General features: G+C 33.7%; 1 protein-coding gene, 1 long non-coding RNA gene and 1 other non-coding gene across 3 annotated transcripts in view; 2 read left to right on the forward strand and 1 right to left on the reverse strand.

Moving 5' to 3' along the window:
* The first annotated feature begins 16,561 nt into the window (after window positions 1-16,561).
* The window catches only part of LOC123708928 (prion-like-(Q/N-rich) domain-bearing protein 25), a 28,890-nt gene continuing 21,992 nt past the window's right edge, over window positions 16,562-23,459 (forward strand). The window contains exon 1 of the mRNA XM_045659950.1: window positions 16,562-16,719. The gene's annotated coding sequence lies outside the window, so the exon portion shown is untranslated. The remainder of the gene's footprint in view (window positions 16,720-23,459) is intronic.
* Window positions 19,114-20,980, reverse strand: LOC123708942. The gene is made up of 3 exons (XR_006753669.1): window positions 20,562-20,980; window positions 19,970-20,162; window positions 19,114-19,438 (listed from the first exon to the last, which is right to left on the reverse strand). It is a non-coding gene; the product is annotated as an uncharacterized LOC123708942 (long non-coding RNA).
* Trnar-ucu lies at window positions 21,530-21,602 on the forward strand. The gene has a single exon. It is a non-coding gene; the product is annotated as a tRNA-Arg (tRNA).

The following is a 23,459-nucleotide window of genomic DNA, read 5'->3' on the forward strand; positions in this document are numbered from 1 at the left end:
GGAGAGGTGTTGTGGAAATCATCCTCAGGTAAGGCCTACTAAGAAAATGATTAGGCATCTGATGCCACGGACATAAGGAGGTTCTATTTTGTTAAATATGCACTTTAATTTCATTATAATTTGGTTCTTCTTAACGAAACCCGCCAATATGGCATGGATATAAAATAATTGCCTTTCTCACCAAAACACTATTTAGCTGGAATCGAATCCGACACGTTAACCACTAATTTATGAAAAACTAATGAAAAAGCCTTCTCTAGTGTAACTCTTATAAATATTATTGGACTCAAGTAATTCATTTGTCACACAAAACGTTACAACATAGCGGCGAAGTAGTCAGGCGTGACAACAGATGCGTAGGCGCATCCAATGGGGCATGAACTTACGTTGGAGTTGGACTTATTGATAAATAATGCATGTTCAATAATATATTGATTGCTAAGTGCAGCTTTAGTGGATTTGTGGTCATATTACATGCTCGTTCACTTGCGCCTAAAATATGGTAGCAGGCAATGTTGCTGTGGATCTCTTAAAGTACTACTAAAAAAAACCTACAACCTTTCATTCAACAGCTCATATGTCAATCGAATAGGCAAGTAGGTGATCAGCCTTCTATGACTGACGCGTCGACACGCTGTCGGCGACTTTTGGGGTATGTCAGCAAGCCGGTTTTCTCACGATGTTTTCCTTCACTGTTCGACCGAATTTTAATGTGCATATAGAAAGAAAGTCCATGAATGCATAGCCGCGGTTCGAACCCGGCACCTCATCACAATTTAAGTGATTAGTTTAAAAAAATTTAACAGTTTTTGAGACCACGCTTTCTGTAGACGTGAATATTAGAGCGATCATTCCGTTTCCGTAAAAATAATTAAATTAGATTTTAATTGCCGATCTTAACGTCACACTGTATAGTTCCATTTACGCAAACCGGCCACTGTGTAATGCGCACCCACCCTTATGACATGACACCCTTAAGACGCCCCCTAATAAAGATGGTTAATAGACCATAATATAGTTTCTTGGTTTCATAAATTAATATAGTATTCCTTAATGGGTCCATGGAACATTATAAATAAAAAATTAAATATAGATAGATCAATACTTGCTTTTATAAGAATAAAGGCGGCGCCTACATGTATTTAAAATATATATCACCGCATTTTGATGGTAACATAATAAAAAATATTGTGATGAAAAGTAAAAGCTAGATGTAGCTGGAGCCTTTGAGTTAAATTTATTATTTATTAATAATCTTACAGATAACATACATATTATAACACATAACACTTAGACAATATACAAAGACAATACAGATTACATAGATAAAAACTATATACGAAACGGAAAACATAAGGACGTTAACAGACAAACATAAAGGACAAACACAAACATAACTGTTTAACATTAAACAAACGACATTAATGCTAAATATTTCAAATAAAAAAACTAAATTGAAACACAATCCATGGTGGATTCTTTGGTGAGGTGAAAAATATCAATATCGTCATAATTAGTTAGATAAAACCCGAAACATTGGCGAGTTATGCAGATAATTCGTGTTCGTACCAGGCACTTAGAACAATTGTGAAAAGAATTAATAAGAAAGAAGAAATTGTATGAATTTTTAGAGAAATTAACGACAGCAAATAGTAATTTTATAGTAATGTTATATATATATCCGCCGCCAGGACTTTACGCACAATGGACCTATTGAGCGTCTAAGTGCGAAACAGAGTCCCCACATACATACATATATATCCGCCCATTGAGATATACTGTCCAAAACTAATAAGTCTGTCTGACTCCCTTGACATTCTAATGTCTAAATTAAAGTTTACTTGCTACGGTATAGGAGACGGCGTTTACTAACACGTTGTCTGCAACTTGCTGTGTTGCTTAGTTAACTTAATTGAACATTACCGCGATTTGATAGTAAAATATTTAAAAAAAAACCTATATAGAAGTCTCGCAGTTAAATTCATTCATGTATGAATACAAATATGAAGAACAGTGGTCAGCGTGCGAACTCTGAGTTGTAACACAATGGAGTTTCTTTCTATGTGCGCATTTAACATTCGCTCGAACGGTGACAAATGAAAAAAACACAGGATAGTAGCGCTAAAAAGGATGTAGCGCCACTGATTTGACTATTTTATATAAAGATCAGAATGTTTATTTAAAAATTATTCACACTTAAAATCCGCATCATCATATCAATCAATCAATGTTTGATTTTTCCGACTCAGACAACATAATCAGCCCCCTATGCACAGTCACGTTTGAACCATAAACTTGGTCATTATCCAGAGCTTAGCATAGAGTATAATAGATCAGTGTTGTCTATGATAATACTCTATGATCTTTTTTAATGCAAACATTGTTTACCGTTTTTGTTGCGTCAATAAACAAAGATTATAGACCCTTGTTTGTTAATGGTTGGGGCCGATCACAGGGGACGATATAGATATGTTAGGATTAGAAATAATCTCAAATGGTAAACAGTATTTGGTAATTGTTTGTACTGAACTGTTAGAGGTTTAATCAAGAATTAAAGTTAGGTCTGAGGAACTACACGTTTATAGATTCAAATATTTTAAATTTTTGTTTCACTCACTTTATAAAAATGTTTATAAATCTATAAATATAAATCATTGGGGTTATAAGCATAACTGACTTTGCTTCTAATAATTCCCTTTATTAAATAAACCAGCGTGAGGCGTTGGACCGCAAGATGGCGGAGTTTAACACTAGAGGTCATATCACCTATTGATTAGAGGAAAATTTTCAATCGCTAAATGTAGAAGGACTGAATTGAAGGAAGTTTATGAATTAAAGGAAAAATTAAAAGTTTGTGATTATTGTGAATAAATATTATTTCCCATAACTGGCGCGCGGTTTTTGTTTCACAGAGGCGTATAGCTCAATTATTTAATATATCTATTGGGGTTAATCTTAACTATAACGCTGAAGGTTTGACATAAAACATGCTTCTACTAGCATTATTGAGCTTCTTCATTTACGCGATAGATAGATCACTATTTAACTTAGAAGTCCTAATTATACAAATTATTGTAAAAAATTAAAAGTTGATAATTTTTCTTAATAAATGATATGACGCGAAGCAAAAAATAATTATATTAGTTTCCATAACTGCCAGTTCTCTTTCCAGAGACTAACAGTTGACAGTTTTGCAATATAGCGCTCTCTATTGGGATTTAGCATAACTATGAAGACAGCATGCTTTCTACAAGCATGATTGAGCTTCTCTATTAACGCAATAGATGTCACTATTTCAAATGTGTTTAAACATCCGTTAGAGTTTAGAACAATGTTTTTCAGTTTACAGTAGGTCAATGTACGAAAAAGTTACGATTGAATTTAGGAATCTAATTTCCTAATTGAACCTGAATTACGCATCTTAACCGGACCTTTTTAAGAAAGTTATGTAGACCCCTAGTGCATGACAAACAGATAGAACATAATAATTAATTATAAATAACTCTGTTAAGTGACTATGCTATATATTTTTATTCACGAATTTAATTAATATTGTCTGTTAAAGTCGTAAGTAGCGCATAGCGCTTACAATTATAATAAATTTGTTACGTGTAAAGGAAAACAATCCGGCAGTTCTGCAGTGCCTAGGCATCAGGATGCAGTGCTTATGCCATGGTTACGTTAGGAGGCGACACACATGGCACAATACATGGATTAACGAACAGCATAGATGTTTTTAATTGTCCGTTGAGTGAATTCACAAAATATCTGATTTATGCCAGTTCCTATTAAGAAACAGTGACCGTGAACTTTGAAGTGAAACTTCTTTATCGACGTTGTAAAAAAATACCGTCACATTTTTCGGTTACGCGTGACATTATTCCCTTAAGCGCCATCTTTTTCTTGTCCCTACCACGGTTGATAAGAAGAGATTCGAAGCCATTAATAACAAAATGGGTCATAAACAAATCCAGTATGAAAATCATAATATATAGCTGTCCACAAAAAAGACTACAAAATCCACAGAAAAGATAAAATGTGTATTTTGGCTAAATAAAACTAAACTAAAAATGATAAAATGACAATCTGGTTGTATTATACTTCATATTAAAAACTACATAAAACACTAAACCCACTAGTTTAAAAAAAATATATTTTATGTCCACAGAAGAGATTTCTTTTCGGTCGACTTTTAATTAAATATTACTATCGATCAAAGTGAGCACAGCTCCAAATTAATTAATAAAATAAGAGATCATACAAACAAAAGATGACTTGTAAGTACGCTAGTATATAAGTTCGTTATCTTCGCTGTCATTGAAAAATGTTATTTTAGCCCGCTAAGGTTGTAAGGTAGATTTCAAGAAAGTTGGTGAATCTTAAATGTCCCTTTATAAGTATTAATTTTTTTTGGCGACCATTTCTTCTCACATATAATACATAGCTTTTATACTGTTGACATCCTTTAATTCTTGGCTTATAACGTTTACAATTGACAAGAACATAGATTTGTTTCGGTACTGCGTTGTTGGGCCATCAATTATAATTAATATGTTTCTCTATTAAGATCGGACTCTAATTTCTTTAATTCTGTAATATTGGATTAAAAAGTTTATATTTCACATTAATAAAGTTTATATTTCAATTTAATAAACTTTATATCTCAATTTAATAAAGTTTATATTCTAAGGTTGCACTTCAATTATCGACTGTTCAGCATCAAATTTATTTGGACCACGGAAGGAGTGGCGGTACCGATAACAACTTGTTTATGTATCATAATTCGAATGAATTATGTAACAGTGGTTAACAACATTTTGATTATATGAATGGCAAATGCAATAGGCGATGTATTTCAAATTTTAAAATATTATGATTTAATTTGTTCATGAAATACGAAACCTAGGCTGGAAACGGTCCACGAAAAGGTACCAAAAAGATGTTTTTATTTTAATATTTTTAAAAGTAATAATACGAATTTAAGTATTGCCACGCATGTCAGTACTAATAGTAAATAATTGAAGGTAATAATATGGCTGATTTTCATTGTTTTAGTTAATTTTGAGACAACGCACTCAATTTTTAAATGTTCTGTGTATGACCCAATATATATAATAACAATGATAGTAATAATTCTATTACAATTAATGAAATTCTGTAATAATCTTAGTAGTAATAAGGTAAAGTGAAATAATTTGTATTCATGTCTATGATAAAAAAAGCCTTTTGTTAAACTTTATCTTTTTTAACTTTGTTTAACCAATTTCTGTAAAGTTGATATATAAAAAAAGTAAATCATTCTTCGGAAAATAAGGTCATAAAGAAGTTTTACTTCTTACGTGTGTATATACATATATGCACATATTTTTTGTAAATATTCTAATCTATTACTATTTAATCTTGTGTTGTATTTTTCTGTGTGTATGTATTGCTTTGTTTATAATGTAAGTAGTATTCTGTAATGGTAGCTTATTTTGTTATATATAAAAATAAATATTTAGAATTTATTCTAGATCGGTCAACAATTGAAAATCAAATTCAGAGACAATGAAAAATAGCCCGTGTTAGAATCAAAATAACGCGTGTCCCGCAGGCAAGTAGATATAATACATCTTAAAAAACATCGTAAATTAACTATATAATTTAATCTACATTCCCCATTAATACGTATTGTGTAGGCGTCCTAATGTAACCATAAAGTCGGTTAATAATCGGATTATCAATTTCTTACTAAAGACGTTTCCTAAATAGTTGAAATAAAAGTTATCTCTGTATGTATCAGTTCTAATAGGCATTACAAGACAAAGTTTTGTGTTTAAATTATCAAACTTTACTTTTGCATAAAAACGCGGACCTAAGGAAATCATCAAAAGTCGATTTTAGTAAATCAATGAAATCTAATTGTCTAATGTAGTTGGTTTGCTTCACAAAACATCATGAAGCTAAGGAGAAGCATTGCAGTGAGAACGTATTTCTCAAAACTTTATACTTACTAAGATATAACACGCATGATTGTGTATTGTTTTTATGTGCATGTTATTTTTTTAAGCCCGCCTTTGGTGGGCGGAATGTTCAACATCCAAATACACAGTCCACTACATTATTAATTAAATTAAAAGAGTCTTACGGTTCGCACATGTTTTTAATCAAATTCTTCTAACAATTATCAACTATACAACTTAACACAAAAACTTTATCGTATATGTATCTATTAGCATTTGTATATAGTACACAATACATGCTAGAGTTTTATTTAACTGCAATCAAATCAAGTCCCAACGTCTGGAACTTCTATTGGCTGGAAAATTAAATAAGGAAAGTTAAAGTATCTATTAATAATAACACAAAATCATGGCCACCAAGTCACGGACATAGAGCACCGAGCGTGGGAACGGTTAAGACGTGTGATGCGCCGGCGGATGGCTTTGATAATGTACAAGTTACATTCGTGACTAGTGTAGGGAAATCATTATTTATATTCGCTAATCTTCTTGTGTTAAGTCGCTTTTGTTTTGAAGATTACCAAACATATTTCCACTCACTCACCGTAATTATACTTTATCAATAGACCAGGGGACAAACGGACAGGAAGCTGACCTGATGTTAAGTAGGATCACCACTCCGTGGAACCAGCTGCCCACTGTAATATTTCCGAACCAATTCGACTTAGGGTCCGTGAAGAAGAGCGTACCAATTCTTAAAAGGTCAACAAACAACACAAATACCAACCATAAACTTTGTTGTGCCACTGGTTTTTAGGTTGATATAATTTTAATTTAATTACTAATAAAGGTGTATAAAAACTAAGATTTAACAGTGTTTATATTAGCATATATAATCGAATTTGAAACGCACCAATTTTGATTGTGGGAAAAGTAATTACTGTCGAGTCGGTTCTTAAGTATGCCACAGAATAAAATAACACAGACACGAATTTAGTTTTAAACAGCAAATCTTTATCAGCACAAGTAACGAATAAATAAATGCTTTTCAAAAATCTCTCGTGGAATCTGTTGAAAACAGTCGTCGCATAAATCAATTGCGCTACAACCTTTTTAGGTTTGAGCCTCTCATTTATGTATCTGAAGAGAACACATAAAGTATTGATGATTTATATATTTGAGAACATATGTTTATCATTACATTCTGTATACATATACGTCAATACGATTATGTAGAGGACATTTCCAACGCGACGATTTTCTATATAATTTGATTAAAAATAAATAAGTGGAATTTTTAGGTCTCAGTTTTGATGATGATCATTTGTCATTTTAATAGGCAAGTAAGTGACCATCCCCCTTTGTCTGACATATGCCGCCGACTTTTTGGGTCTGGCAAGCCGGAAAGTCCATTGGCACACAGACGGGGATGGACGTTCGAAGTTTCCACTAGGGCATGACTGTTCAATACACAATTCTTATTTACTAAGCGTTATAATAATTACTAAAACTACAGTTTTTTCTCATATTAAGACCAAGATAGTTGCTGGCAAACTATAATGACGTAAGTGTTGTCAACGTAACAAATTTTTTTTAGCACGACATTGTTCTTTCCGCACAGACAGTTCTTCGTAAGAGGCATTGGTGGTTGCAGTCTTTAAACATTCAGATCTGGGCTTCCACTATAATGAATCAGTTAGGACAATAAAAAATATATAAAGAAATATTACATTTTAATAATACAGTAAAGACAATACATTTCTATTGTCTTGTATGGAGGTGGAGTAGCAAAAAGACTGAGTTGGACTGGTTATCCGTGAGGGAAGATTAAAAAAGTGTATTTTGGTATTACAACCAGCCGAGGCTCTGATATAGCTGGAAAGATGCCCCAGAGAAACATCAAACGGAAACGCCAGCGCGGTTCTCTAGTTTTAGTAACCAAGGCTTGTCACGTCAGCGGAGTGAATCTCTGGTTTAACCAAGTGGGCATTTAAATAAAACGTTATTAACGAAGATGAACGCTAATTAAATACAATGGCACAACTAGTACCACGTTGATTTTTGCTAAAGAATGGTTTTTATTTGAAAGCTGGTAGATGCAACCACGGCCAATTTTATCAGAGTATACCGAGAACAAAAGCTAGTCTGCGCTGCTTAATCTATGATTCTGTAATTTGTATCTATGCATAGATTATATTGGAACGATCACAATACAGTTTCTTTGGTTATTATGTTAATTTACTAATAAGTTACTCAATCTGTGCACGAAATCTCATAACAAAACATTTGAAAATTATTGTTTACTATTTTACGAAGTTTTTTTACTATTTTGCTATGTTACGAAGATTTCCAGGGGTAATTCAAACATCTTTTAGTAAAAGTTACATAGCCCATTATGAACCGTGGGTACCACACGTTACCGCTGTGGAGAATCCGCCTCTGGTGGTCCACCATCGGAACATTCAGCATCCGATCGTGAACGCACAGTCTGCCCGTCATATTCTGGGGGGGGGGGGGGGGGGGCAATTCTGTTCCCTGTTATATTTAAAAAAAATGTAATAACACGTATTTTATGTTACCAATAACGTACTTATTTATACCTGGGTCCTTAAATTACGAGGCCATGATATATCTAAACCAGTCAACCTAAGAGTCTAGACTACGTATATCCAAAATAAATAAACTACTCGACTGTGAGGAAGTTGCTCTGGTCTCAGAGAATCTGGTTAGCGCTGGCCGCTGCACGTTCTTAAGTTCTCATGTAATTTGCACTTTGATTTGCTTGATGGTTCTCATCTTACTGATGACAGCGTTTGTTATCGATAAGGCCGCTGGCTCTTTATTTAATCTTACGTAGTACTATGAGAGTACAATAACACTAGAGACAGTAGATGATTTTATATAAGCTGATGAGCAGTCATGGAGGAAGTGAAAACAAAATCCGAAGAACAAACCAGATCACCAAAGACGCAACGACGAAATGGCTGCCATTTTTAAGAACCAACACATTAACTTAAAAACCTATCCTTTATAGAGCTGAATACTGAGATCTGGAACATCTGAAAGGAAGAAAATAGTTACTCTGGCAATGTGGTGTTGGAGCAGGATGCTGCTTACTAGTCCCTTAACATGTGGACTAACATGGTTACTGGTAAAAGCTCGTCTTTCCACAACGAAGATCAAGTGACGACCCTTACAGGTCTTACCTTATCACACAGGCGCAGATACTGGCCGAAGACAAGGTGACCTTCAGAAATGAGCGTGACTGCAGAAGACTATTGTACTCTGATGTAATTAAGAAATATAACTGTATCAGTTAATTAATTTATAGTTTGAAACCTATTTATTTTCTTATTGTACTGTTCTTCAATCGTGAAATTTGTTTCATCAGTAAAGAGGATATTTTTGTGCTGTTCATCTACGTATCGCGATAGAAGGCGTTTTGATCGATCCACTCTCTTTAATTGTAAATATTGATTAAGAGCTTATCTTGTATATCGATGAAAAGCACCAAGCTCCGGGTCTTGTTTTATAATACGCGACATAGTCCTAGAGGGAATCTTCATTTCGAAATAAGATTTTTTGCTTCCTGATGGGGTTTCGATGAATTCTGGCTTTAACAGCATAAACAGCCTTTACAGTTCTAACAGCACGAGGTCGCCCTGATCTTTTCTGGTCTTCGACAGTTGAAGTGTTGTTGTATCTGTTAATAGTACGATATACAATACGGCTGTTACCAAGCTTTTTAAGAGTCTGGAATATGAACGATGGCTCCATAACCACTTTGTGCAAGGCGAATACTACCATCATATTTTCTGCAACACCCCATTCCATGTTATAATTTGATAATGTACACGAAAAATATGTGAAATGCCGCAAAATCAAAAGAAGTTTTTAAAATAATATACCTGTTTTCGAACACGTATATTATTTTCAAAATATAAAATTAAAAAGTTGATAAAACGAAACATTTTTATGTAACATTAATTATGGCCAGACTAGTTATAATAGTGACTTCAGAGCTGATTCTTTCCTCACTCAATGAATAAGTATCGCAATACAACGAGGAAATGCTGCTAGCGTTAAAGGAACACTGCCACAGGGACCAAACTTTTTCTACTGATACATTTTTAATTAAAAATAATTATATATTATTATTTTACTATGAACGTCTTCTTTGTAAATTAATTATTACTAATGTAAAAGCCCCAATAGACGATCATGTACCAGTATATGATCATTCCATGTATTTTTATATATATATTCACACTGTATACGTGCTAGTGATAATATAAATAAATAAAAACGTTATGCGAATTCTAATATGTAACTAATAAACGAATACATCAACCAATAGCGTGTAATTTTTCTCATCTGCTTCTAAAGAAGTTTCTCTTCAAAAAACTTCACCATTAGAATGCGACATTAACCCTGAGCAGCATAAAAAATATATACAAAAGATTTTAAAAGCTTCCAGCTGTGCGATGCCAGGCACGCTAGTCCCAAATAAAGGTCATCAGATAGGTGTATCGGAAGCGAATTAACCGTATCATAGGAAAGTGGGTGATAAACGATTTATTCGACTCCAATAAAATCGAACCGGCCCAAATTAGTACCACCCAAACAAATTATTGTATAATTAAACTATGAAATTAATTTACAAAATTTCTTTAACGATTTTAAAAGTTAATTTACATGTCTCATGTTCGAGTGTATAGATTTTTTTTATAAAACAGGGGGCAAACGGACAAGAGGCTCACCTGATGTTATGTGATACCGCCGCCCATAGAGACTCTTAATGCCAGATAGCTCGCGAGTGCGTTGCCGGCCTTTTAAGAATTGGAACGCTCTTTTCTTGAAGGACCCTAAGTCTAATTGGTTCGGAAATACATTGGATTGCTGATGCCACATAGTGGTGGTGCGTGGCAAACACTGCAGTAAATCGCTCAGTTGTGGAACGACGGACGTCGATGTGATACGGATGGTATTTCGTATTCTGCCTAGACGTCTGACGATGAAACTCAGCTGCTGGTAGTCCGTGCGACTCCTCTGAACACTTTCCGTCGTAAAAATGCAGAATACTGTAAATCTCAACGCCAAGGCATCAGAAAGCAGTCGTTCAGAAAGTCACTGGTCGTCGATTGAACTTTAATTACAAACACAAAAACATTTATTCTCTATAGAATAAATGTTTTGTATGTTTCATTATGAAAATATTTACTTATACTACAGTAATGTTTAGCTGTTCCCTGCAGAGATGCGCGCATTGAATAGCGAAGATGGGAACTATTGCCCCATCACCAAATGGCAATGATAGTAGTAGTATAATAGTATTTTTTTTAATATTACAAACGGTTGCTCACCTGATGTCAAGTGATTGATATCCATGGTCATTCACATTGCCAGAAGGCTCGCAAGTGCGTTTCCGGCCTTTTAATTTCTATAGAACAATAAAGAATACTTAAGACGTTACTTATGCATATTATAACCTCAATATATTGAAGATCTTTCATTCTCATTCGCTCACTCTCTTTAGCATGTTAATCACCTGTAGTTTTTAATTATTTTAAATATATTAGTCCAATTTGATACAGTCATTCTGAAGCTTTGATATTTTATTTTTTTATTATACTTCATTGCAGTAATACAGAATACAGTAAAATTCAATAAAAATAATGGCAACTGGCGGCCTTATAGTTTTCAAGCGAACTTTTCTCGTCAACCACTGTGGAACAAAATTACTACATAAGATATAAAATTACATAGCTGAACTGGCAAAGCAATAAAATCATAATGGAAAATAAAAAGAAATGGGCATTGAAGCATGAATGGCATTCGGAGACAAAATCTTGCGTCAGATATATTGGATGTCCTATCACGACGGGAAACTTAAAAATATGTATGAAATTCAATACTAGCAATACATTGAATGGGACAAACTTTAAAAAACAAGCCATTACTTACGATGTTATGAATAAAATCTGTTGAAATGGTCTAAGTTTTAACAAAGCTTATTTTAATGTTAGTTAAAGTTACGTAACGCGTAATTCGCATTTAATTACTTAATGGTGGGTAATTTTAGTGGGTAAAAATCAAATAATTATAATATAATGAACATATTGTCTAAATAACGGAAACGTTTTAATGAACGAACGAATGAATGAAGTTAATGGAAGCGGAAGGCAGGATTTACTTTTGCAACCGTCCAATCGGTCTGTTATACAGGGCCAGATTTAGAGGAAAGGCAGCTACAGCCCCAAGGTCTCCACAGAAAGGGCCCAGCCGATATATACGTCGGAAAAAAATATTATTTGTTCTGACTAGTAAACAACTTTTCTTTGATATTTTTTTTACCTTTGTATAAAAATGATTATATTGTTCTTTAATATTAACAGAAATCTTTGATCTGTATATACAAACATATTTCTATATGTTTCTTAAATACTAAAAGAATCTACTTGGTTTCATAATAAATTATTGTTTTAAAAACTCCATTGAAAAAAAATTGTTCATTTTATTCGGAAAATTATTTGCGGCCTTCACTCATTTGTTGCCCCGAGGCCTCCAGACTACTCAATTCGGCCCTGCTGTCAAAAAAAGCACAACTGTCACGTAATCCAGCAAAACCTTTATTGTTTAATAATGACTAAATCACACCAATCTACAACCTTTCTGGGCCTGGGCCTCAGATTTTTGAATCTGTTTCCTGATTGTTTGTCAATCTAATAAGCAAGTACGTTATCAGCCTCCTGTGCCTGACAAACTAAGGCAAGCCGTCCAAGCCGGCTTCCTCACGATGTTTTCCTTCACCGTTAGAGCGAATGTTAAATGTTTACATATACGTAGAAAGAAAGTTCACTAGTGCCGGCGCTCGATATTATGACTTTAGGAACGAGAGTAACTCGCTGAAGCCCCTAGGCCTGTAACTGTAATTATTTTATATAATATAATGTTTTACTTAAATAAAGCTTTGCGGCAACTGTATACATCTTTGATTCGAAGCAAAAAAAGCAAGCGATTTTTTTACAAAAACCGTTTGGGGCGACAATTTTGCTAGTTTAAGTTGTTATTGCAAAGCGAAGTAAATATAAGATAGGAAACAACAAGTTTTAGACATAATAATAAATATCCTAAAGACAAAATATTTTCGCCATTTATTTTTTAATTCTTTTACAGTTTTGTTTTATCATTTACAGAAAGTTTATAATTCAATTTTTTGTCTTTATCTATATTCAAACTATAGGTATAAACCTTTATATTAGGTCCTTACATATGAAATAGACGTTTTGTATGGGAGGAACAAAAAGTCGAATATTTTTAAATATAATATATTTAATTAATCAAAGTATGAACCATTGTTTTCTATGCACTTTTGCCATCTCAAAGGTAGTTCATTGATCCCTTTACTAAAAAAACCAGTCGGACGGGAATCAATAAAATCTGTAAAGGCGATTTGGACTGCCCCATCAGAGTTAAATTTTTTCCCTTGCAAGAAGTTGTCCAAATTTCGAAAAAAATGGTAATCTGTTGGAGCAGGGCCGGTAGTACGGAGGATGTCTTAGACATTGAAATTGAAGCTCTTCTAATTTGGTAGCCGTCTATTGTGCAGTGCGTTGTCGTGAAGTAGCAGTGACGTGGAGCGATTGACCAGCCTAGGTTGTTTAGCCGCTAGCTTTTCCTTCACGGTTTGCAATTGCTGACAATAGACATCAGCCGTAATAGTCTGGCCAGATTTGAGAAAACTGCAATGATCAATACCGGCACTAGTCCACAAAACGCTTACAAGTAACTTTTTTGGGGTTAATTTTCGCTTGGGGCAGGATTTGGCTGGCTGGCCAGGATCCAAAAATTGCGCTGAGCACTTCCGATTATAGTAAAGAATCCAATTTTCATCACAGGTAATGATTCAGTTTAAAATACCTTCATTATTGTGCCGGTTCAGTAATGTAACGCAGCAGTCGACGCGCGTTTGCCGGTTTGCTTCAGTCAATTCGTGAGGTACCCAACTTTCAAGCTTTTTAATCTTTAAGAATTAAAACAGTTTTATCACTAACACCGCAGCCTGCAGCTAACTCGGACGTGCTTTGCGATGGATCCGCTTCCACAATAGCCTTCAATACTTCATTATCAACTTGGGTCTCAGACCGTCCACGGGGCTTGTTCTGCAGGTCGAAATTTCCAGAACGAAAACGTTGGAACCAAAAACGAACTGTGTTTTCTTTTGCAACATGACCGCCATACACATCATTTACCCTTCGAGTCGTTTCCGCAGCACTAGTGCCACCGCGGAACTCGTACTCGTAAATAATGCGAAACTTTAAGTTTTCCATTTTGTAAAATGAGTGACGCAAACAGAAAAAAACAGAAGAAAAAACAAATGAATGACGGTCATCGAAGCACAAATACATGAGTAAATAGCTGTACAAATTTGAATTTGGAATTCCTTACCAAAGAGGAGAACATCGTGATTAAAGTGGCCAGTACGAAATACGCCAATTTCATATGTAAGGACCTAATATTATTGTGTTTGTAAAATAAACATGACATTTAAAGGTGGCGGTACCATGTATTACTAATCAGCACTGTTAGATTCGGTTAATTTCCTGTCCACAATGTCCAGGTTGGCAGACGAATAACTGATTTTATCGCAAAATTACATCGAACTCAGAACAGGTACTCTTGAGGAAGAAGAATACTGTTCTTCCAAACTTAAAGGAGGATCCTTGTCAGCCCAAGTGGCTAATTTGGTGTTTAGTGGAGTATAGTTCGGGGTATGACGTCGATAAGTGATTGTAGATATCGCTACACTCTATTAACGGGAAACACAAATTTTACAATCCAGTTTTCTTACGTATCCTCAATACTTAATTACAGTGGGCAATATCAAATTCCTTCACGATTACATTACATACACTATACATAATATGTTATACAATATTATGCAAGATATGTGGTCAATGATTATTTATGTTAAAGTTTATTCACCTTCTATTTTTATATAATTACATTGATCACAACTACACTAAGTCCATGTCATTATTTCCATGTTTTACACTAGTACTTGACCTTCGGCGGAGTGATGACCTCGTCCAAATTCTTCCACTTGTCTCTAGTTATGCAACCCAACTTTTAAAAAAATATTTAGGTAATAATTAGAAGCGTAAACCAAATGTAAACAATCATCCTACACTTGAAGCCAATAGTTGAGCCCTTTAGTTTTTTTACCACACTTATGAATTGTATTTTAACATTCTCGTTTCCGATAATATCCAATAACATAAGTGTTATTTAGATTTATGAAGCCTTAGATAGTTTGTTTTTGTTAGCGTTGAAACCCCTAATTGTGTTAATTATATCCTCATACAACAACCGCCACCGAACTTAAATCTCTATTTGACAATTTTCAAATTTTGTCCCGCTATCCCTTTTATTCCATCTTCCCAAGTTTCAGGTGGGCTTCTTCCCTTTTTCTTCCCACTGGGCAATCCCAAGTAAGGGTCTTCTTAACCCATTTGCTATCACGAATATATAAGATTCAAAATGTGTTTACTATCCAATGTAATCAATTAATCGATGTTCTTCGATGATTTATTTATTTATCAAAAGCTTATGTATGGCCAAATTTCAAACTAAAATTAAGTTATTTTTATTAAATTAACAGAAAACCTTTTGCTAACCATTAATCTTATATAAGTACATTTTTAATTCATACTGCCCCCATACGCTCTCGAGCGAAGAGTCGAGAAGTTGATTAAGCTGCGAGAGTAGTTGAGGAATTAGAGCTTGTTGACGCTGGTATGGTATGGTATATTCTACCGAGTCATAGCCTCAAACGGCCACTTTGTTTATCATTAAGGGCCTCAAAAAGGCCTCGTTAGATTTGTGTTTGTTAATTCAAGACGCAAAACATTTGCAGCCCTTTCGCAACACTTATTTGTTTCATTGCCTTTCTAAGCACGAGTATAATAATTGAATTAGCAGCGAAATTAGGGCACATCTCGCCCTTCGTTATAATTATTATGTATTGCGCTCGGGTGCCGAATTGGGGCCAAAATGTTGTCGGTCATTGAAATGTGGGTATTAAATAATTAAAGACGATATCAATATGTAAAACATGAGTAACATATTGAATCAAATAATACGCCACAAGGCCACTGTGAAATCCATGACTCCTTTTCGTAGGACCACACGGAAGAAGATTAACGACTTGGAGGACGATGTTATGCGTTAGTGTAACAAATTACATCATTTCTTCTGCTTCTTGTTTTGTATAATTACTTTCTAATTTTTAAACCAACACTAAAAATCAGGTACATCTGATTCCAAGAGATGCTTTATTTACAGGTACATGAAATAAAATATCTATTGATACCGGAATTGAAACGTCGTCCTTCGTATTTATTATTCTCATTTAATGACTCGGACGAAATATTTATTTACAATCGTTTACAATCGTCGAAGAACATGGAACCATTTTCATGAAGTATATTAAATCTTTTAACACTCTCTCACAAACTATAAAACTGTGTGGTGACACAATCAAAATGCTACACTTGGAGTTGTTGTATGAATCGTTTATTTACGATCGAAGAAATTGACTGACCATAATATTGGTACTCGGTTGGCGCGAAACCGGCAGTCTGTCCGCGTTCGACTAGAAGCGCGCATGTCCGTCGGCCGCCATATTTCGTTTCCATGGTAACCGAATCAACATTTCAGTGACAAAAAACAAGTGACAGTGTGCAGTGTTATTTTCGCATAGTTTTATTTTATTATGGTGAGTAATTTTATTGCGGAGTTATGACTAAGACCTATTGTATTATTTGCTGAGTTTCACTCTTTAATTAAACCACGTAGAGCGTACATCAAAGGTATCACTTTCCCTGTGTAAAGTTTTAAATAAAACGCGATAATATGTTTAACTTATACATTGCGCTCAAATAATCTTTTTACGTATAAGGGAACAGGAGTGCTACTACTACACGTACACCTATTATCTACCTATTATTTTACTTTTAAGGCAAGAAGACTATCCACTTGCCTTTTTGTTAGCTAGATATTTCTCCAATCACAAACCGAGCATTGTTGTCTAATACTGATAATCAATAACCAATAATGCGCCAAATAATATAAAAACAGAGCAAAATTTATTATTACAATCTTACATACAAACGTTCGCTTAAATGATTTCACTTACATGGCTTACTTAACCTTGAACTTAACGATAAAATTAGTTACTGTATTTACTAAGTTATACTAACATAATATACGTTATTATTTAGTTGTTGGTGAAATTGTTATAATGATTATAAAATTATTACAATAGTTGCGTGGTACGGTAAAAAATATTATAATCTCAAGAACAATATTCAAGGTCGAATATTCAAAAATTTTATAATATACAAAATTATAACATTATGTACGCTCACCACCATGTGGAACCAGCAGCCTACTGAATTCTTTCCGAACCATTTCGACTTAGGGTCCGTCAAGTAAAGAGCGTACAAAAAAGGCGTTGCCTTTTAAGCGCTACTACTACTGGCGATCCCTAAGGCATTGAGAGTGACCATGGGCGGTGGTATCACTTAACATCAGGTAGGCCGTTTGCCCCTTGTTCTATAATATAATTAAAAATGTGTGAGTGTACTACACACGTAAGAAGTGAAACTTCTTTATGGCCTTATTTTTCTAAAAATGATCTCCTATATGCAACTTTACAGAAATTGGTAAATTTTAACAAAAGGCTTTTATTATCATAGACATGAATACAAATAATACAATTATTTCATACTACCTTATTATTACAGAATTTCATTGTGTTAGAATTATTACTATCATTGTTATCGTTATCGTATATTTTTGTTATTAATGGCTTCAAATCTCTTCAAATCAATCGTGGTGGGGAGAAGAAAAAGATGGTGTGTAACCGAGAAACTCCGATAAAGAAGTTTCACTTCAAAAACAAGTGTCGAATGCTTTACAAAAGACTCATTTATAGTCATCAGTAATAGTTTCCGAACCCCAGTAATATTTAAAAATTAGTCACAATATTAAATGTCTTCCATATTACCCTACAGTTATAACACTGCTAGTTAGTGTAAAATACAATTAATAACTAATATGCTGACGTTATATGTATATAGTCGAGGCAGATGCCTGCTTAAATCTCGAAAGATGCGTCACAAATATACAGCCTTGATTCGAACAATATTGGCTTCATTGTAAATCGCATACATTATTTATAACAGTTTTAAAGTCACAATTATGTTGTATATTTTACCATTGCAAATTTTATATCCTATCTATATGTGTAGACAGAAAATATTTGATTTATTAAGCGTACCAATAATGATTAAATAATTCCAAGATATTTAGCACTCAGTATCTTGTCTCATCGAAACAAAATGTAACAAATGAGAGACCAATGGAAGAACTTGGAGGAGGCCTTCACTCCGTCAAAGGTCATGTAATAATATTAAATATAATAACACTAAACCACTAATAGTTATCGTACTTTGATATGGATTTTGCGAATTGCGAATATAATATATGGACTTTATTTCAATTAATAGGAAATATTAAATTATTTCCCGATTACTTTTAATGTCATCGCTTATCGTCTTTAAAAATAACGATTTGTAATCAAATCCTACGATTAAGACTAAAATGAATAAACGAAAATTTACCATTCCCTATGGAAATAAGATGTCACTTTTGTGGTGAATCTGTTGACTACGATCGTTTAGAAATGGTATTCACAGACTACTTTTTTTATAAATTTTGTATAATGGTGCGGGGCCTTATTTTATACACATATTTTATAAAGACATTTCCTAGTATACATATATAGTAGCTACTAAGTTACTATTACTAATATGTAATCATAGGCGAGTCGTCGTTTCGCCTCCGTTAGGCTCTTGTGGCAGTTAGTGACGTATTTTACTATCTTAATGAAGAAATCTTCCAGTTGCGATCTGAATATTCTTAATATTTCGGGTAAATACTCAGTAGTTGCCTTTATATCGATTTGTTGCTCCAGATCGCACGTGGAGGCTAAATTTTACAGATGACTTTAAACTGATGATCTGTATGTTACTAAGAAGATTTCAATTTTAATTGCTGCTTTGTTACGAGGAACATAAACTCTTTTTAAATTATATAAAGAAATAAATATTAAAGTAGATTTATATCTAGTTTATTAATCTACCTACTATGAAATATTCGTTTAACGAAATCTAAACTAGGTGATACTAAAGTACCAACTAGCGCAACAACAGACAAAGCTATTCCGAAATTAGCACTTTTATCACCCATATCTACTCTATAGATTGAATTAAATGCAAAACATAAGGAAAGAAATGCAGAACACAAAGTTAAGGATCCGATACAGGAATGCGCTAGAGTCAAGAAGGTCTTATTGATGTTTAGTCTGCTCGAGTTGGCGTTGACAATCCCTCCTATCATGGTGAGTATTGTACAGAGGAATGCGACGATCCCTGTAAGAAATAGCCGTTTAAGCCGTATGCATTTTCATTGATTTTTTCTTTATAGTCAAAACTGATATTGCTTTTGACACAAAACAGTAGGTAGGATCTGGAATCAGTCAAGTTATACACGTATCTAGGATGGCGACTGCTAAACTATTTACTACATTCATTAGATTTTGTATAAAGGTTCTCATGAAAACTATGTTTTGTATGTCGGCACGTCATGTATTGAATCAATTTGTAAGTTTTTTTAACATATCAAAATTTATTTGGAAGGTAAAAGAGTTTCGTATATTATATGAGAATCATTATCATTTGACGATAATTCGAACTATCGAACCAATTATATATATTCTACTAAGAGACGTTTTTCTGTAGATGAGTTTCATCATTCGCATTATATATAGAATCCTTCTACAGAGTATTAATTAACTCACTTTTTGACAAATACCACCACTAAGTGGAACCAGCTGCGATACACTCGCAAGTCTCGTATCAGAGAACATCCAGTCCATGTCTCTGTTATGAAAGAAAACTCACCAAGAATACCATGAGTAGAATTAAAATTGGTGTTGACATTCGCCATCCGGATGATACTGCCAATTGATACAAGAATTGTGGCAACGATTTGTAGAGTCCAGTGAACCATTCTTCGATTCTCATATTTCACCATCCGAGCCCAACCAGAGTGTGGATTTAGTGAATGAACTGCTTGTGTCATTATTATAACGTACTGGAATTTTTTTTTATATTACAACATATGGAGAGAATATTTTGTCCTACAGTAGAAAGAGAAATATGATCACGAAAAAATATACAGAAATCTGAGGCCAAGACTACTGGGTTTGTAGTTGTTTGTGCCATTAATTAATTGTATGCCTTGGTTTGCTTGGCTATGGTTAAGGTCGTCTGTCAATGTCCCAAAATACTGAACACCTCCTTATTCCGAAAACTAACTCAAAGGATTGATGACAGAGCTGATCAAGCACCAAGATTATTCAATGATATTGTAAGTTCGCTAGAATACAATAATTTCGGAATTAAATACAGTTATAAGTAAATCACATGTGTGGTGATCAGCTAATATATACATAATAAAAATTATTATACTTTTTCTCACTAAAATACTTACACCGATAACACACAAATACACATGCTGCTTTAAAGATGTAGACGTTACAAATATGTGTATAAAACCTAATGCACTCAAAGTTACGCCACCGAGACACAAGTTTGTAATCGAAATGACTACATTAAGGAGGGTGACATGTACTGGTGATACTAGATCTCTATCTCTTTCTCTATCAACTCCTTCTCTATTTGAATTTTGTATCACTGGCATTTCCACGACTATCGAAACACAAAGTAAATCACTGAATGCCTTATCTTCGATTCTAAACTATATTTTGGTTGATATGATAAAATACAGATAAAGAAATATCTTATAAGATATAGCTATTTTAATCAACTGCTTTAACTTTACTATTGCGTAAATTTATCAAGGAATTACCCGACATTTATTATTATTTCCCGGGAATCGGATGCGTTACACGCTTCGCTCTGACCTGTTTTAAAATTGTTTAAATTACTAAAAAGCATTATTAAAAACTCACTAACTATAAAAAGTAATCAGCATATTTTAAATATAAATCTCTACGCTTAATTTCAATAAACGTGTTTGTACGCTTAAAGATTACAATATTAAAAAAAATATCATAAACAATGCGTTACGGTTAATAGCTATTAAAATTCCATTTCATATCAAATCGATCGGAGGTCAAGTATTGGATAGAACTTGTTTGATGCTACATTATATTTGTAGAAAATTTTGCTACACAAATATATCTGTGTCAGTCTTTTTATTTATCGTGAAAATACGATAGCACCTTACGATAATTAATTAGTTACAATAGAATCTTGTACATAAAAAATGAATATGAAAAGTTTGTTCCCTCTGGCAGAGAACCCTTTAATTAAATAATATCTAAAATAATAATTAACGTGATATTATTATTCGTTTCAATAGTGGAAAATGAAATAACACAATATGTCTGCAAACGCTAGCGGAACCTCATACATAATTTCAAATAAGCATATGTAGTCCCTGTGGCGCAGAGGATAGCGCGTTGGACTTCTAATCCAAAGGTCGTGGGTTCGATCCCCACCAGGGATGCTTCTTTTATTTTTCTTTTTTCTATCATGCTGTTTTTTCTTTACCAAAATTGTATTTACTTATATACATTTATAATATTTATTTAAAGACTTTTTACTTAAGTACAACTGTTTGGTTTCCCATTGTCGACGTACAAAGTACTTTATCCAATTTACAAATGGAATGCTTACGTGCTTTTTCCGTTACTAGGTCAATCGGTCAGCATATAAAAGTATCATTGACTGTTTATTTAAACAAACCTACATTTACTAACGTAAACTGAGTAAAAATTAAATATTACGCTGCTGTACGAGGTAAGTTTTACTATACTATTAGGACCTTACATATGAAATTGTCATACTGGCCACTTTGACATCGAAAATCTCCTCTTTTAGGAATTCTAAATTCAATTTTTTTCAACTCGTGCATTTCTTTTTCCACTGTATTGTCCACTGTTGTAAAGCCATTTATACATTTTAGTAAATTTACAACATCAAAGAAATTAGTTTATCAGTGAAACTTTTTGTGGATATATCCAATGTGTTAATTTTATGTTATTTTTGTTTTGTTTTATACTTTTAGAGATGCATCTGTTTTGTTTCCTAAATGAATAAATAAATAAATCTTGAAGTATGTCGTATAAAACTAAGTTTTTTATTATAATATATACCAAGTATTACAAATTGTTTTACTTTGTAAACTTAATTGTAATGCGACTTGGGCTTCTAGTCAATAATATATTTTTAAACTATTCATATTGTCACACACGTTTTTTCGATCGGTAATAAACTCAAGGTAAACCATCAATGTTTCCTGTTCTAGTGATAAAGTTAATAATTAAAAGGTACTGTTCCCAATACCTACTAAAAGAATAAAGAGAACATATAAAATATTGATTAGTTATATATTTAAGAACTTATGTTTATTATTACATTCTGCATACATATATGTAGATAACATTTCAATGCGACGATTTTCTATATAATTTTGTTAATAATAAATCAGTGGAATTTTTAGGTCTGGGCCTCAGAGTTGTATATCAGTTTCATGATCATTTGTCATTTTAATAGGCAAGTATGTGATCAGCCTCCTCTGCCTGACAAACGCCGTCAACTTTTTGGGTCTAAGGCGAGCCGGTTTCCTCACGATGTTTTCCTTTACCGTTCTAGCGAATGTTAAATGCGCACATAGAATGTCCCTTGGTGCACAGCCGGGGATCAAATCTACGACCTCAGAGATGAGAGTTGCACACTAAAGAAACTATGCCAACACTGCTCTATAATCTGTATAGTTTACTTTAAAGTTGTAAATACCATCACAGAGCGCTTTTAAAGATATAAATTTAGTTCGTGGCTTCAGTAGGTACTATAAAACACAATCGCCAACATTTTCTCCTTACGAAAACATCAATTGTATAGTTTTGTTAATAATTACGTCGTAAAAGCGTCTCAATAGTCTAGACTATACAAAAGTACGTGTTCGTATTATATTGAAGGTCACGGGAGAGGAGTGAGGACATTGAAACGACCTCAAGTCGTGGGGACTAGTAGATATTACTACCGACGTCACCTCGATTACAAAATTGGTATACGATTTACATTGATATTTATTTATTTCTTTTGTAATCTACGAACTACCGAGTGTGTTCAAGGGGCTGTACGCACGCAGACATTATTAATTTGACACATTGATTGCATTAGAAGAGGTATAACGAAAAAATATTGCCAGCAAACCTTTTAGGTCTAGGCTCAGATTTGACTGTGATCACTTCTAATAGGCAAGTAGGTGATCAAACTTCTGTGCGTGAAATACCGTCGTCTTTTTGGGTCTTAGACATGCTCGGTTTCCTCACGATGTTTTCCTTCAACGTTCGAGCTA

This window comes from Pieris brassicae, chromosome 1 (genome assembly GCF_905147105.1).
Source record: "Pieris brassicae chromosome 1, ilPieBrab1.1, whole genome shotgun sequence".
Taxonomy (NCBI): Eukaryota; Metazoa; Arthropoda; class Insecta; order Lepidoptera; family Pieridae; genus Pieris; species Pieris brassicae.